Here is a 15,208-nt window from a genome sequence, read left to right on the forward strand (position 1 = left end):
AGAAGGTAGAATCTATTGAGTTGTAAGTGATCTGAACGTTTCATGATGATAGCACTTTCCTAAGGGGGTCAAACCATGTCCCAAAGGTCACCAGATCTGGTGTCAATTTAAAGAAGTAGTCCAGTTACACCTTTGTGGGCTTATAACTTGGCTTCTGAATGTCCTAGAGAGATCAGGTTTGTTTTAATGAACTCCAATCAACAGCCCCTACAACCAAAAAAAGGAATGGAGTCATTAGCACTTATGGTTTGTAAATGGCAACCAGAATTATGTTGCACGAAGCACAATTTCACATCATTCTGGGTCCATTTGTGTGAAAACAAGGTCCAATCAGGCTAAACCGCTACAGGAAGGTAGAATCTATTGAGTTGTAAGTGATCTGAATGTTCCATGATGATAGCTCTTTCCTAAGGGGGTCAAACCATGTCCCAAAGGTCACCGGATCTGGTGTCAATTTAAAGAAGTAGTCCAGTTACACATTTGTAGGCTTATAACTTGGCTTCTGAATGTCCTAGAGAGGTTAGGTTTGTTTTAGTGTACTCCAATCAACAGCCCCTACAACCACAACAAGGAATGGAGTCATTAGCACTTATGGTTTGTAAATGGCACCCAGAATTATGTTGCACGAAGCACAATTTCACATCATTCTGGGTCCATTTCTGTGAAAACAAGGTCCAATCAGGCTGAACCGCTGCAGGAAGGTAGAATCTATTGAGTTGTAAGTGATCTGAACGTTTCATGATGATAGCTCTTTCCTAAGGGGGTCAAACCATGTCCCAAAGGTCACCGGATCTGGTGTCAATTTAAAGAAGTAGTCCAGTTACACATTTGTGGGCTTATAACTTGGCTTCTGAATGTCCTAGAGAGATCAGGTTTGTTTGAATGTACTCCAATCAACAGCCCCTATAACCAAAAAAAGGAATGGAGTCATTAGCACTTATGGTTTGTAAATGGCACCCAGAATTATGCTGCACTAAGCACAATTTCACATCATTCTGGGTTCATTTGTGTGAAAACAAGGTCCAATCAGGCTGAAACGTTACAGGAAGGTAGAATCTATTGAGTTGTAAGTGATCTGAACGTTTCATGATGATAGCACTTTCCTAAGGGGGTCAAACCATGTCCCAAAGGTCACCGGATCTGGTGTCAATTTAAAGAAGTAGTCCAGTTACACATTTGTGGGCTTATAACTTGGCTTCTGAATGTCCTAGAGAGATCAGGTTTGTTTTAATGTACTCCAATCAACAGCCCCTACAACCACAACAAGGAATGGAGTCATTAGCACTTATGGTTTGTAAATGGCACCCAGAATTATGTTGCACGAAGCACAATTTCACATCATTCTGGGTCCATTTCTGTGAAAACAAGGTCCAATCAGGCTGAACCGCTATAGGAAGGTAGAATCTATTGAGTTGTAAGTGATCTGAACGTTTCATGATGATAGCTCTTTCCTAAGGGGGTCAAACCATGTCCCAAAGGTCACCGGATCTGGTGTCAATTTAAAGAAGTAGTCCAGTTACACATTTGTGGGCTTATAACTTGGCTTCTGAATGTCCTAGAGAGATCAGGTTTGTTTGAATGTACTCCAATCAACAGCCCCTACAACCACAAAAAGGAATGGAGTCATTAGCACTTATGGTTTGTAAATGGCACCCAGAATTATGCTGCACTAAGCACAATTTCACATCATTCTGGGTTCATTTGTGTGAAAACAAGGTCCAATCAGGCTGAAACGTTACAGGAAGGTAGAATCTATTGAGTTGTAAGTGATCTGAACGTTTCATGATGATAGCACTTTCCTAAGGGGGTCAAACCATGTCCCAAAGGTCACCGGATCCGGTGTCAATTTAAAGAAGTAGTCCAGTTACACATTTGTGGGCTTATAACTTGGCTTCTGAATGTCCTAGAGAGATCAGGTTTGTTTTAATGTACTCCAATAAACAGCCCCTACAACCACAACAAGGAATGGCGTCACTAGCACTTATGGTTTGTAAATGGCACCCAGAATTATGTTGCACGAAGCACAATTTCACATCATTCTGGGTCCATTTCTGTGAAAACAAGGTCCAATCAGGCTGAACCGCTACAGGAAGGTAGAATCTATTGAGTTGTAAGTGATCTGAACGTTTCATGATGATAGCTCTTTCCTAAGGGTGTCAAACCATGTCCCAAAGGTCACCGGATCTGGTGTCAATTTAAAGAAGTAGTCCAGTTACACATTTGTGGGCTTATAACTTGTCTTCTGAAAGTCCTAGAGAGATCAGGTTTGTTTGAATGTACTCCAATAAACAGCCCCTACAACCACAAAAAGGAATGGAGTCATTAGCACTTATGGTTTGTAAATGGCACCCAGAATTATGTTGCACGAAGCACAATTTCACATCATTCTGGGTCCATTTGTGTGAAAACAAGGTCCAATCAGGCTGAACCGCTACAGGAAGGTAGAATCTATTGAGTTGTAAGTGATCTGAACGTTTCATGATGATAGCTCTTTCATAAGGAGGTCAAACCATGTTGCAAAGGTCACCGGATCTGGTGTCAATTTATAGAAGTAGTCCAGTTACACATTTGTGGGCTTATAACTTGGATTCTGAATGTCCTAGAGAGATCAGGTTTGTTTTAGTGTACTCCAATCAACATCCCTTACAACCTCAAAAAGGAATGGAGTCATTAGCACTTATGGTTTTTAAATGGCACCCAGAATTATGCTGCACTAAGCACTATTTCACATCATTCTGGGTTCATTTGTGTGAAAACAAGGTCCACTCAGGCTGAAACGTTACAGGAAGGTAGAATCTATTGAGTTGTAAGTGATCTGAACGTTTCAAGATGATCGCACATTCCTATAGGGGGTAAAACCATGTCCCAAAGGTCAATGGGCCTTGTGTCACTTTAAAGAAGTAGTCCAGTTACACCTTTGTGGGCTTATAACTTGGCTTCTGAATGTTCTAGAGAGGTTAGGTTTGTTTTAGTGTACTCCAATCAACAGCCCCTACAACCACAAAAAGGAATGGAGTCATTAGCACTTATGGTTTTTAAATGGCACCCAGAATTATGCTGCACTAAGCACAAATTCTCATCATTCTGGGTTCATTTGTGTGAAAACAAGGTCCAATCAGGCTGAAACGTTACAGGAAGGTATCTATTGAGTTGTAAGTGATCTGAACGTTTCATGATGATAGCACTTTCCTAAGGGGGTCAAACCATGTCCCAAAGGTCACCGAATCTGGTGTCAATTTAAAGAAGTAGTCCAGTTACACATTTGTAGGCTTATAACTTGGCTTCTGAATGTCCTAGAGAGGTTAGGTTTGTTTTAGTGTACTCCAATCAACAGCCCCTACAACCACAACAAGAAATGGAGTCATTTGCACTTATGGTTTGTAAATGGCACCCAGAATTATGTTGCACGAAGCACAATTTCACATCATTCTGGGTCCATTTCTGTGAAAACAAGGACCAATCAGGCTGAACCGCTACAGGAAGGTAGAATCTATTGAGTTGTAAGTGATCTGAATGTTTCATGATGATAGCACTTTCCTAAGGGGGTCAAACCATGTCCCAAAGGTCACCGGATCTGGTGTCAATTTAAAGAAGTAGTCCAGTTACACCTTTGTGGGCTTATAACTTGGCTTCTGAATGTCCTAGAGAGATCAGGTTTGTTTTAATGTACTCCAATCAACAGCCCCTACAACCAAAGAAGGAATGGAGTCATTAGCACTTATGGTTTTTAAATGGCACCCAGAATTACGCTGCACTAAGCACAATTTCACATCATTCTGGGTTCATTTGTGTGAAAACAAGGTCCAATCAGGCTGAAACGTTACAGGAAGGTAGAATCTATTGAGTTGTAAGTGATCTGAACGTTTCAAGATGATCGCACATTCCTATAGGGGGTAAAACCATGTCCCAAAGGTCAACGGGCCTGGTGTCACTTTAAAGAAGTAGTCCAGTTACACCTTTGTGGGCTTATAACTTGGCTTCTGAATGTCCTAGAGAGGTTAGGTTTGTTTTAGTGTACTCCAATCAACAGCCCCTACAACCACAAAAAGGAATGGAGTCATTAGCACTTATGGTTTTTAAATGGCACCCAGAATTATGCTGCACTAAGCACAATTTCACATCATTCTGGGTTCATTTGTGTTAAAACAAGTTCCAATCAGGCTGAAACGTTACAGGAAGGTAGAATCTATTGAGTTGTAAGTGATCTGAACGTTTCATGATGAAAGCACTTTCCTAAGGGGGTCAAACCATGTCCCAAAGGTCACCGGATCTGGTGTCAATTTAAAGAAGTAGTCCAGTTACACATTTGTGGGCTTATAACTTGGCTTCTGAATGTCCTAGAGAGATCAGGTTTGTTTTAATGTACTCCAATCAACAGCCCCTACAACCACAAAAAGGAATGGAGTCATTAGCACTTATGGTTTGTAAATGGCACCCAGAATTATGTTGCACGAAGCACAATTTCACATCATTCTGGGTCCATTTGTGTGAAAACAAGGTCCAATCAGGCTGAAACGCTACAAGAAGGTAGAATCTATTGAGTTGTAAGTGATCTGAACGTTTCATGATGATAGCACTTTCCTAAGGGGGTCAAACCATGTCCCAAAGGTCACCAGATCTGGTGTCAATTTAAAGAAGTAGTCCAGTTACACCTTTGTGGGCTTATAACTTGGCTTCTGAATGTCCTAGAGAGATCAGGTTTGTTTTAATGAACTCCAATCAACAGCCCCTACAACCAAAAAAAGGAATGGAGTCATTAGCACTTATGGTTTGTAAATGGCAACCAGAATTATGTTGCAGGAAGCACAATTTCACATCATTCTGGGTCCATTTGTGTGAAAACAAGGTCCAATCAGGCTAAACCGCTACAGGAAGGTAGAATCTATTGAGTTGTAAGTGATCTGAATGTTCCATGATGATAGCTCTTTCCTAAGGGGGTCAAACCATGTCCCAAAGGTCACCGGATCTGGTGTCAATTTAAAGAAGTAGTCCAGTTACACATTTGTAGGCTTATAACTTGGCTTCTGAATGTCCTAGAGAGGTTAGGTTTGTTTTAGTGTACTCCAATCAACAGCCCCTACAACCACAACAAGGAATGGAGTCATTAGCACTTATGGTTTGTAAATGGCACCCAGAATTATGTTGCACGAAGCACAATTTCACATCATTCTGGGTCCATTTCTGTGAAAACAAGGTCCAATCAGGCTGAACCGCTGCAGGAAGGTAGAATCTATTGAGTTGTAAGTGATCTGAACGTTTCATGATGATAGCTCTTTCCTAAGGGGGTCAAACCATGTCCCAAAGGTCACCGGATCTGGTGTCAATTTAAAGAAGTAGTCCAGTTACACATTTGTGGGCTTATAACTTGGCTTCTGAATGTCCTAGAGAGATCAGGTTTGTTTGAATGTACTCCAATCAACAGCCCCTACAACCAAAAAAAGGAATGGAGTCATTAGCACTTATGGTTTGTAAATGGCACCCAGAATTATGCTGCACTAAGCACAATTTCACATCATTCTGGGTTCATTTGTGTGAAAACAAGGTCCAATCAGGCTGAAACGTTACAGGAAGGTAGAATCTATTGAGTTGTAAGTGATCTGAACGTTTCATGATGATAGCACTTTCCTAAGGGGGTCAAACCATGTCCCAAAGGTCACCGGATCTGGTGTCAATTTAAAGAAGTAGTCCAGTTACACATTTGTGGGCTTATAACTTGGCTTCTGAATGTCCTAGAGAGATCAGGTTTGTTTTAATGTACTCCAATCAACAGCCCCTACAACCACAACAAGGAATGGAGTCATTAGCACTTATGGTTTGTAAATGGCACCCAGAATTATGTTGCACGAAGCACAATTTCACATCATTCTGGGTCCATTTCTGTGAAAACAAGGTCCAATCAGGCTGAACCGCTATAGGAAGGTAGAATCTATTGAGTTGTAAGTGATCTGAACGTTTCAAGATGATCGCACATTCTTATAGGGGGTAAAACCATGTCCCAAAGGTCAACGGGCCTGGTGTCACTTTAAAGAAGTAGTTCAGTTACACCTTTGTGGGCTTATAACTTGGCTTCTGAATGTCCTAGAGAGGTTAGGTTTGTTTTAGTGTACTCCAATCAACAGCCCCTACAACCACAAAAAGGAATGGAGTCATTAGCACTTATGGTTTTTAAATGGCACCCAGAATTATGCTGCACTAAGCACAATTTCACATCATTCTGGGTTCATTTGTGTGAAAACAAGGTCCAATCAGGCTGAAACGTTACAGGAAGGTAGAATCTATTGAGTTGTAAGTGATCTGAACGTTTCATGATGATAGCACTTTCCTAAGGGGGTCAAACCATGTCCCAAAGGTCACCGGATCTGGTGTTAATTTAAAGAAGTAGTCCAGTTACACATTTGTGGGCTTATAACTTGGCTTCTGAATGTCCTAGAGAGGTTAGGTTTGTTTTAGTGTACTCCAATCAACAGCCCCTACAACCACAAAAAGGAATGGCGTCATTAGCACTTATGGTTTTTAAATGGCACCCAGAATTATGCTGCACTAAGCACAATTTCACATCATTCTGGGTTCATTTGTGTGAAAACAAAGTCCAATCAGGCTGAAACGTTGCAGGAAGGTAGAATCTATTGAGTTGTAAGTGATCTGAATGTTTCATGATGATAGCACTTTCCTAAGGGGGTCAAACCATGTCCCAAAGTTCACCGGATCTGGTGTCAATTTAAAGAAGTAGTCCAGTTACACATTTGTGGGCTTATAACTTGGCTTCTGAATGTCCTAGAGAGATCAGGTTTGCTTTAATGTACTCCAATCAACAGCCCCTACAACCACAAAAAGGAATGGAGTCATTAGCACTTATAATTTGTAAATGGCACCCAGAATTATGTTGCACGAAGCACAATTTCACATCATTCTGGGTCCATTTCTGTGAAAACAAGGTCCAATCAGGCTGAACCGCTACAGGAAGGTAGAATCTATTGAGTTGTAAGTGATCTGAACGTTTCATGATGATAGCTCTTTCCTAAGGGGGTCAAACCATGTCCCAAAGGTCACCGGATCTGGGGTCAATTTAAAGAAGTAGTCCAGTTACACATTTGTGGGCTTATAACTTGGCTTCTTAATGTCCAAGAGAGATCAGGTTTGTTTTAGTGTACTCCAATCAACAGCCCCTACAACCACAAAAAGGAATGGAGTCATTAGCACTTATGTTTTGTAAATGGCACCCAGAATTATGTTGCACGAAGCACAATTTCACATCATTCTGGGTCCATTTGTGTGAAAACAAGGTCCAATCAGGCTGAAACGTTACAGGAAGGTAGAATCTATTGAGTTGTAAGTGATCTGAACGTTTCATGATGATAGCTCTTTCCTAAGGGGGTCAAACCATGTCCCAAAGGTCACCGGATCTGGTGTCAATTTAAAGAAGTAGTCCAGTTACACATTTGTGGGCTTATAACTTGGCTTCTGAATGTCCTAGAGAGATCAGGTTTGTTTGAATGTACTCCAATCAACAGCCCCTACAACCACAAAAAGGAATGGAGTCATTAGCACTTATGGTTTGTAAATGGCACCCAGAATTATGCTGCACTAAGCACAATTTCACATCATTCTGGGTTCATTTGTGTGAAAACAAGGTCCAATCAGGCTGAAACGTTACAGGAAGGTAGAATCTATTGAGTTGTAAGTGATCTGAACGTTTCATGATGATAGCACTTTCCTAAGGGGGTCAAACCATGTCCCAAAGGTCACCGGATCTGGTGTCAATTTAAAGAAGTAGTCCAGTTACACATTTGTGGGCTTATAACTTGGCTTCTGAATGTCCTAGAGAGATCAGGTTTGTTTTAATGTACTCCAATCAACAGCCCCTACAACCACAACAAGGAATGGCGTCATTAGCACTTATGGTTTGTAAATGGCACCCAGAATTATGTTGCACGAAGCACAATTTCACATCATTCTGGGTCCATTTCTGTGAAAACAAGGTCCAATCAGGCTGAACCGCTACAGGAAGGTAGAATCTATTGAGTTGTAAGTGATCTGAACGTTTCATGATGATAGCTCTTTCCTAAGGGTGTCAAACCATGTCCCAAAGGTCACCGGATCTGGTGTCAATTTAAAGAAGTAGTCCAGTTACACATTTGTGGGCTTATAACTTGGCTTCTGAATGTCCTAGAGAGATCAGGTTTGTTTGAATGTACTCCAATAAACAGCCCCTACAACCACAAAAAGGAATGGAGTCATTAGCACTTATGGTTTGTAAATGGCACCCAGAATTATGTTGCACGAAGCACAATTTCACATCATTCTGGGTCCATTTGTGTGAAAACAAGGTCCAATCAGGCTGAACCGCTACAGGAAGGTAGAATCTATTGAGTTGTAGGTGATCTGAACATTTAATGATGATAGCTCTTTCCTAAGGGGGTCAAACCATGTCGCAAAGGTCACCGGATCTGGTGTCAATTTAAAGAAGTAGTCCAGTTACACATTTGTGGGCTTATAACTTGGCTTCTGAATGTCCTAGAGAGATCAGGTTTGTTTTAGTGTACTCCAATCAACATCCCTTACAACCTCAAAAAGGAATGGAGTCATTAGCACTTATGGTTTTTAAATGGCACCCAGAATTATGCTGCACTAAGCACAATTTCACATCATTCTGGGTTCATTTGTGTGAAAACAAGGTCCAATCAGGCTGAAACGTTACAGGAAGGTAGAATCTATTGAGTTGTAAGTGATCTGAACGTTTCAAGATGATCGCACATTCCTATAGGGGGTAAAACCATGTCCCAAAGGTCAATGGGCCTTGTGTCACTTTAAAGAAGTAGTCCAGTTACACCTTTGTGGGCTTATAACTTGGCTTCTGAATGTTCTAGAGAGGTTAGGTTTGTTTTAGTGTACTCCAATCAACAGCCCCTACAACCACAAAAAGGAATGGAGTCATTAGCACTTATGGTTTTTAAATGGCACCCAGAATTATGCTGCACTAAGCACAATTTCACATCATTCTGGGTTCATTTGTGTGAAAACAAGGTCCAATCAGGCTGAAACGTTACAGGAAGGTATCTATTGAGTTGTAAGTGATCTGAACGTTTCATGATGATAGCACTTTCCTAAGGGGGTCAAACCATGTCCCAAAGGTCACCGGATCTGGTGTCAATTTAAAGAAGTAGTCCAGTTACACATTTGTAGGCTTATAACTTGGCTTCTGAATGTCCTAGAGAGGTTAGGTTTGTTTTAGTGTACTCCAATCAACAGCCCCTACAACCACAACAAGGAATGGAGTCATTTGCACTTATGGTTTGTAAATGGCACCCAGAATTATGTTGCACGAAGCACAATTTCACATCATTCTGGGTCCATTTCTGTGAAAACAAGGTCCAATCAGGCTGAACCGCTACAGGAAGGTAGAATCTATTGAGTTGTAAGTGATCTGAACGTTTCATGATGATAGCTCTTTCCTAAGGGGGTCAAACCATGTCCCAAAGGTCACCGGATCTGGTGTCAATTTAAAGAAGTAGTCCAGTTACACATTTGTGGGCTTCTGAATGTCCTAGAGAGATCAGGTTTGTTTGAATGTACTCCAATCAACAGCCCCTACAACAAAAAAAAAAAAGGAATGGAGTCATTAGCACTTATGGTTTGTAAATGGCACCCAGAATTATGTTGCACGAAGCACAATTTCACATCATTCTGGGTCCATTTGTGTGAAAACAAGGTCCAATCAGGCTGAACCGCTACAGGAAGGTAGAATCTATTGAGTTGTAAGTGATCTGAACGTTTCATGATGATAGCTCTTTCCTAAGGGGGTCAAACCATGTCCCAAAGGTCACCGGATCTCGTGTCAATTTAAAGAAGTAGTCCAGTTACACATTTGTGGGCTCATAACTTGGCTTCTGAATGTCCTAGAGAGATCAGGTTTGTTTTAGTGTACTCCAATCAACATCCCCTACAACCTCAAAAAGGAATGGAGTCATTAGCACTTATGGTTTTTAAATTGCACCCAGAATTATGCTGCACTAAGCACAATTTCACATCATTCTGTGTTCATTTGTGTGAAAACAAGGTCCAATCAGGCTGAAACGTTACAGGAAGGTAGAATCTATTGAGTTGTAAGTGATCTGAACGTTTCAAGATGATAGCACATTCCTATAGGGGGTAAAACCATGTCCCAAAGGTCAACGGGCCTGGTGTCACTTTAAAGAAGTAGTTCAGTTACACCTTTGTGGGCTTATAACTTGGCTTCTGAATGTCCTAGAGAGGTTAGGTTTGTTTTAGTGTACTCCAATCAACAGCCCCTACAACCACAAAAAGGAATGGAGTCATTAGCACTTATGGTTTTTAAATGGCACCCAGAATTATGCTGCACTAAGCACAATTTCACATCATTCTGGGTTCATTTGTGTGAAAACAAGGTCCAATCAGGCTGAAACGTTACAGGAAGGTAGAATCTATTGAGTTGTAAGTGATCTGAACGTTTCATGATGATAGCACTTTCCTAAGGGGGTCAAACCATGTCCCAAAGGTCACCGGATCTGGTGTTAATTTAAAGAAGTAGTCCAGTTACACATTTGTGGGCTTATAACTTGGCTTCTGAATGTCCTAGAGAGGTTAGGTTTGTTTTAGTGTACTCCAATCAACAGCCCCTACAACCACAAAAAGGAATGGAGTCATTAGCACTTATGGTTTTTAAATGGCACCCAGAATTTTGCTGCACTAAGCACAATTTCACATCATTCTGGGTTCATTTGTGTGAAAACAAAGTCCAATCAGGCTGAAACGTTACAGGAAGGTAGAATCTATTGAGTTGTAAGTGATCTGAACGTTTCATGATGATAGCACTTTCCTAAGGGGGTCAAACCATGTCCCAAAGGTCACCGGATCTGGTGTCAATTTAAAGAAGTAGTCCAGTTACACATTTGTAGGCTTATAACTTGGCTTCTGAATGTCCTAGAGAGGTTAGGTTTGTTTTAGTGTACTCCAATCAACAGCCCCTACAACCACAACAAGGAATGGAGTCATTTGCACTTATGGTTTGTAAATGGCACCCAGAATTATGTTGCACGAAGCACAATTTCACATCATTCTGGGTCCATTTCTGTGAAAACAAGGTCCAATCAGGCTGAACCGCTACAGGAAGGTAGAATCTATTGAGTTGTAAGTGATCTGAACGTTTCATGATGATAGCTCTTTCCTAAGGGGGTCAAACCATGTCCCAAAGGTCACCGGATCTGGTGTCAATTTAAAGAAGTAGTCCAGTTACACATTTGTGGGCTTCTGAATGTCCTAGAGAGATCAGGTTTGTTTGAATGTACTCCAATCAACAGCCCCTACAACAAAAAAAAAAAGGAATGGAGTCATTAGCACTTATGGTTTGTAAATGGCACCCAGAATTATGTTGCACGAAGCACAATTTCACATCATTCTGGGTCCATTTGTGTGAAAACAAGGTCCAATCAGGCTGAACCGCTACAGGAAGGTAGAATCTATTGAGTTGTAAGTGATCTGAACGTTTCATGATGATAGCTCTTTCCTAAGGGGGTCAAACCATGTCCCAAAGGTCACCGGATCTCGTGTCAATTTAAAGAAGTAGTCCAGTTACACATTTGTGGGCTCATAACTTGGCTTCTGAATGTCCTAGAGAGATCAGGTTTGTTTTAGTGTACTCCAATCAACATCCCCTACAACCTCAAAAAGGAATGGAGTCATTAGCACTTATGGTTTTTAAATTGCACCCAGAATTATGCTGCACTAAGCACAATTTCACATCATTCTGTGTTCATTTGTGTGAAAACAAGGTCCAATCAGGCTGAAACGTTACAGGAAGGTAGAATCTATTGAGTTGTAAGTGATCTGAACGTTTCAAGATGATAGCACATTCCTATAGGGGGTAAAACCATGTCCCAAAGGTCAACGGGCCTGGTGTCACTTTAAAGAAGTAGTTCAGTTACACCTTTGTGGGCTTATAACTTGGCTTCTGAATGTCCTAGAGAGGTTAGGTTTGTTTTAGTGTACTCCAATCAACAGCCCCTACAACCACAAAAAGGAATGGAGTCATTAGCACTTATGGTTTTTAAATGGCACCCAGAATTATGCTGCACTAAGCACAATTTCACATCATTCTGGGTTCATTTGTGTGAAAACAAGGTCCAATCAGGCTGAAACGTTACAGGAAGGTAGAATCTATTGAGTTGTAAGTGATCTGAACGTTTCATGATGATAGCACTTTCCTAAGGGGGTCAAACCATGTCCCAAAGGTCACCGGATCTGGTGTTAATTTAAAGAAGTAGTCCAGTTACACATTTGTGGGCTTATAACTTGGCTTCTGAATGTCCTAGAGAGGTTAGGTTTGTTTTAGTGTACTCCAATCAACAGCCCCTACAACCACAAAAAGGAATGGAGTCATTAGCACTTATGGTTTTTAAATGGCACCCAGAATTTTGCTGCACTAAGCACAATTTCACATCATTCTGGGTTCATTTGTGTGAAAACAAAGTCCAATCAGGCTGAAACGTTACAGGAAGGTAGAATCTATTGAGTTGTAAGTGATCTGAATGTTTCATGATGATAGCACTTTCCTAAGGGGGTCAAACCATGTCCCAAAGTTCACCGGATCTGGTGTCAATTTAAAGAAGTAGTCCAGTTACACATTTGTGGGCTTATAACTTGGCTTCTGAATGTCCTAGAGAGATCAGGTTTGTTTTAATGTACTCCAATCAACAGCCCCTACAACCACAAAAAGGAATGGAGTCATTAGCACTTATAATTTGTAAATGGCACCCAGAATTATGTTGCACAAAGCACAATTTCACATCATTCTGGGTCCATTTGTGTGAAAACAAGGTCCAATCAGGCTGAAACGTTACAGGAAGGTAGAATCTATTGAGTTGAAAGTGATCTGAACGTTTCATGATGATAGCACTTTCCTAAGGGGGTCAAACCATGTCGCAAAGGTCACCGGAGCTGGTGTCAATTTAAAGTAGTCCAGTTACACATTTGTGGGCTTATAACTTGGCTTCTGAATGTTCTAGAGAGATCAGGTTTGTTTTAGTGTACTCCAATCAACAGCCCCTACAACCACAAAAAGGAATGGAGTCATAAGCACTTAAGGTTTGTAAATGGCACCCAGAATTATGTTGTACGAAGCACAATTTCACATCATTCTGGGTTCATTTGTGTGTAAACAAGGTCCAATCAGGCTGAAACGCGACAAGAAGGTAGAATCTATTGAGTTGTAAGTGATCTGAACGTTTCAAGATGATCGCACATTCCTATAGGGGGTCAAACCATGTCCCAAAGGTCACCAGGCCTGGTGTCACTTTAAAGAAGTAGTCCAGTTACACATTTGTGGACTTATAACTTGGCTTCTGAATGTCCTAGAGAGATCAGGTTTGTTTTAGTGTACTCCAATCAACATCCCCTACAACCTCAAAAAGGAATGGAGTCATTAGCACTTATGGTTTTTAAATGGCACCCAGAATTATGCTGCACTAAGCACAATTTCACATCATTCTGGGTTCATTTGTGTGAAAACAAGGTCCAATCAGGCTGAAACGTTACAGGAAGGTAGAATCTATTGAGTTGTAATTGATCTGAACGTTTCATGATGATAGCACTTTCCTAACGGTGTCAAACCATGTCCCAAAGGTCACCGGATCTGGTGTCAATTTAAAGAAGTAGTCCAGTTACACATTTGTGGGCTTATCACTTGGCTTCTGAATGTCCTAGAGAGATCAGGTTTGTTTTAGTGTACTCCAATCAACAGCCCCTACAACCTCAAAAAGGAATGGAGTCATTAGCACTTATGGTTTTTAAATGGCACCCAGAATTATGTTGCACGAAGCACAATTTCACATCATTCTGGGTTCATTTGTGTGAAATCAAGGTCCAATCAGGCTGAAATGTTACAGGAAGGTAGAATCTATTGAGTTGTAAGTGATCTGAACGTTTCATCATGATAGCACTTTCCTAAGGGGGTCAAACCATGTCCCAAAGGTCACCGGATCTGGTGTCATTTTAAAGAAGTAGTCCAGTTACACCTTTGTGGGCTTATAACTTGGCTTCTGAATGTCCTAGAGAGATCAGGTTTGTTTTAGTATACTCCAATCAACAGCCCCTACAACCACAAAAAGGAAAGGAGTCATTAGCACTTATGGTTTTTAAATGGCACCCAGAATTATGTTGCACGAAGCACAATTTCTCATCATTCTGGGTTCATTTGTGGGAAAACAAGGTCCAATCAGGTTGAAACGTTACAGGAAGGTAGAATCTATTGAGTTGTAAGTGATCTGAACGTTTCATGATGATAGCACTTTCCTAAGGGGGTCAAACCATGTCCCAAAGGTCACCGGATCTGGTGTCAATTTAAAGAAGTAGTCCAGTTACACATTTGTGGACTTATAACTTGGCTTCTGAATGTCCTAGAGAGATCAGGTTTGTTTTAATGTACTCCAATCAACAGCCCCTACAACCACAAAAAGGAATGGAGTCATTAGCACTTATGGCTTTTAAATGGCACCCAGAATTATGTTGCACGAAGCACAATTTCACATCATTCTGGGTTCATTTGTGTGAAAACAAGGTCCAATCAGGCTGAAATGTTACAGGAAGGTAGAATCTATTGAGTTGTAAGTGATCTGAACGTTTCATGATGAAAGCACTTTCCTAAGGGGGTCAAACCATGTCCCAAAGGTCACTGGATCTGGTGTCAATTTAAAGAAGTAGTCCAGTTACACATTTGTGGACTTATAACTTGGCTTCTGAATGTCCTAGAGAGATCAGGTTTGTTTTAATGTACTCCAATCAACAGCCCCTACAACCACAAAAAGGAATGGAGTCATTAGCACTTATGGCTTTTAAATGGCACCCAGAATTATGTTGCACGAAGCACAATTTCACATCATTCTGGGTTCATTTGTGTGAAAACAAGGTCCAATCAGGCTGAAATGTTACAGGAAGGTAGAATCTATTGAGTTGTAAGTGATCTGAACGTTTCATGATGATAGCACTTTCCTAAGGGGGTCAAACCATGTCCCAAAGGTCACCGGATCTGGTGTCACTTTAAAGAAGTAGTCCAGTTACACATTTGTGGGCTTATAACTTGGCTTCTGAATGTCCTAGAGAGATCAGGTTTGTTTTAGAGTACTCCAATTAACAGCCCCCATTACCACTAAAAGGAATGGAGTCATTAGCACTTATGGTTTTTAAATGGCACCCA

Source organism: Nothobranchius furzeri, chromosome 18 (assembly GCF_043380555.1).
Source record: "Nothobranchius furzeri strain GRZ-AD chromosome 18, NfurGRZ-RIMD1, whole genome shotgun sequence".
Classification (NCBI taxonomy): Eukaryota; Metazoa; Chordata; class Actinopteri; order Cyprinodontiformes; family Nothobranchiidae; genus Nothobranchius; species Nothobranchius furzeri.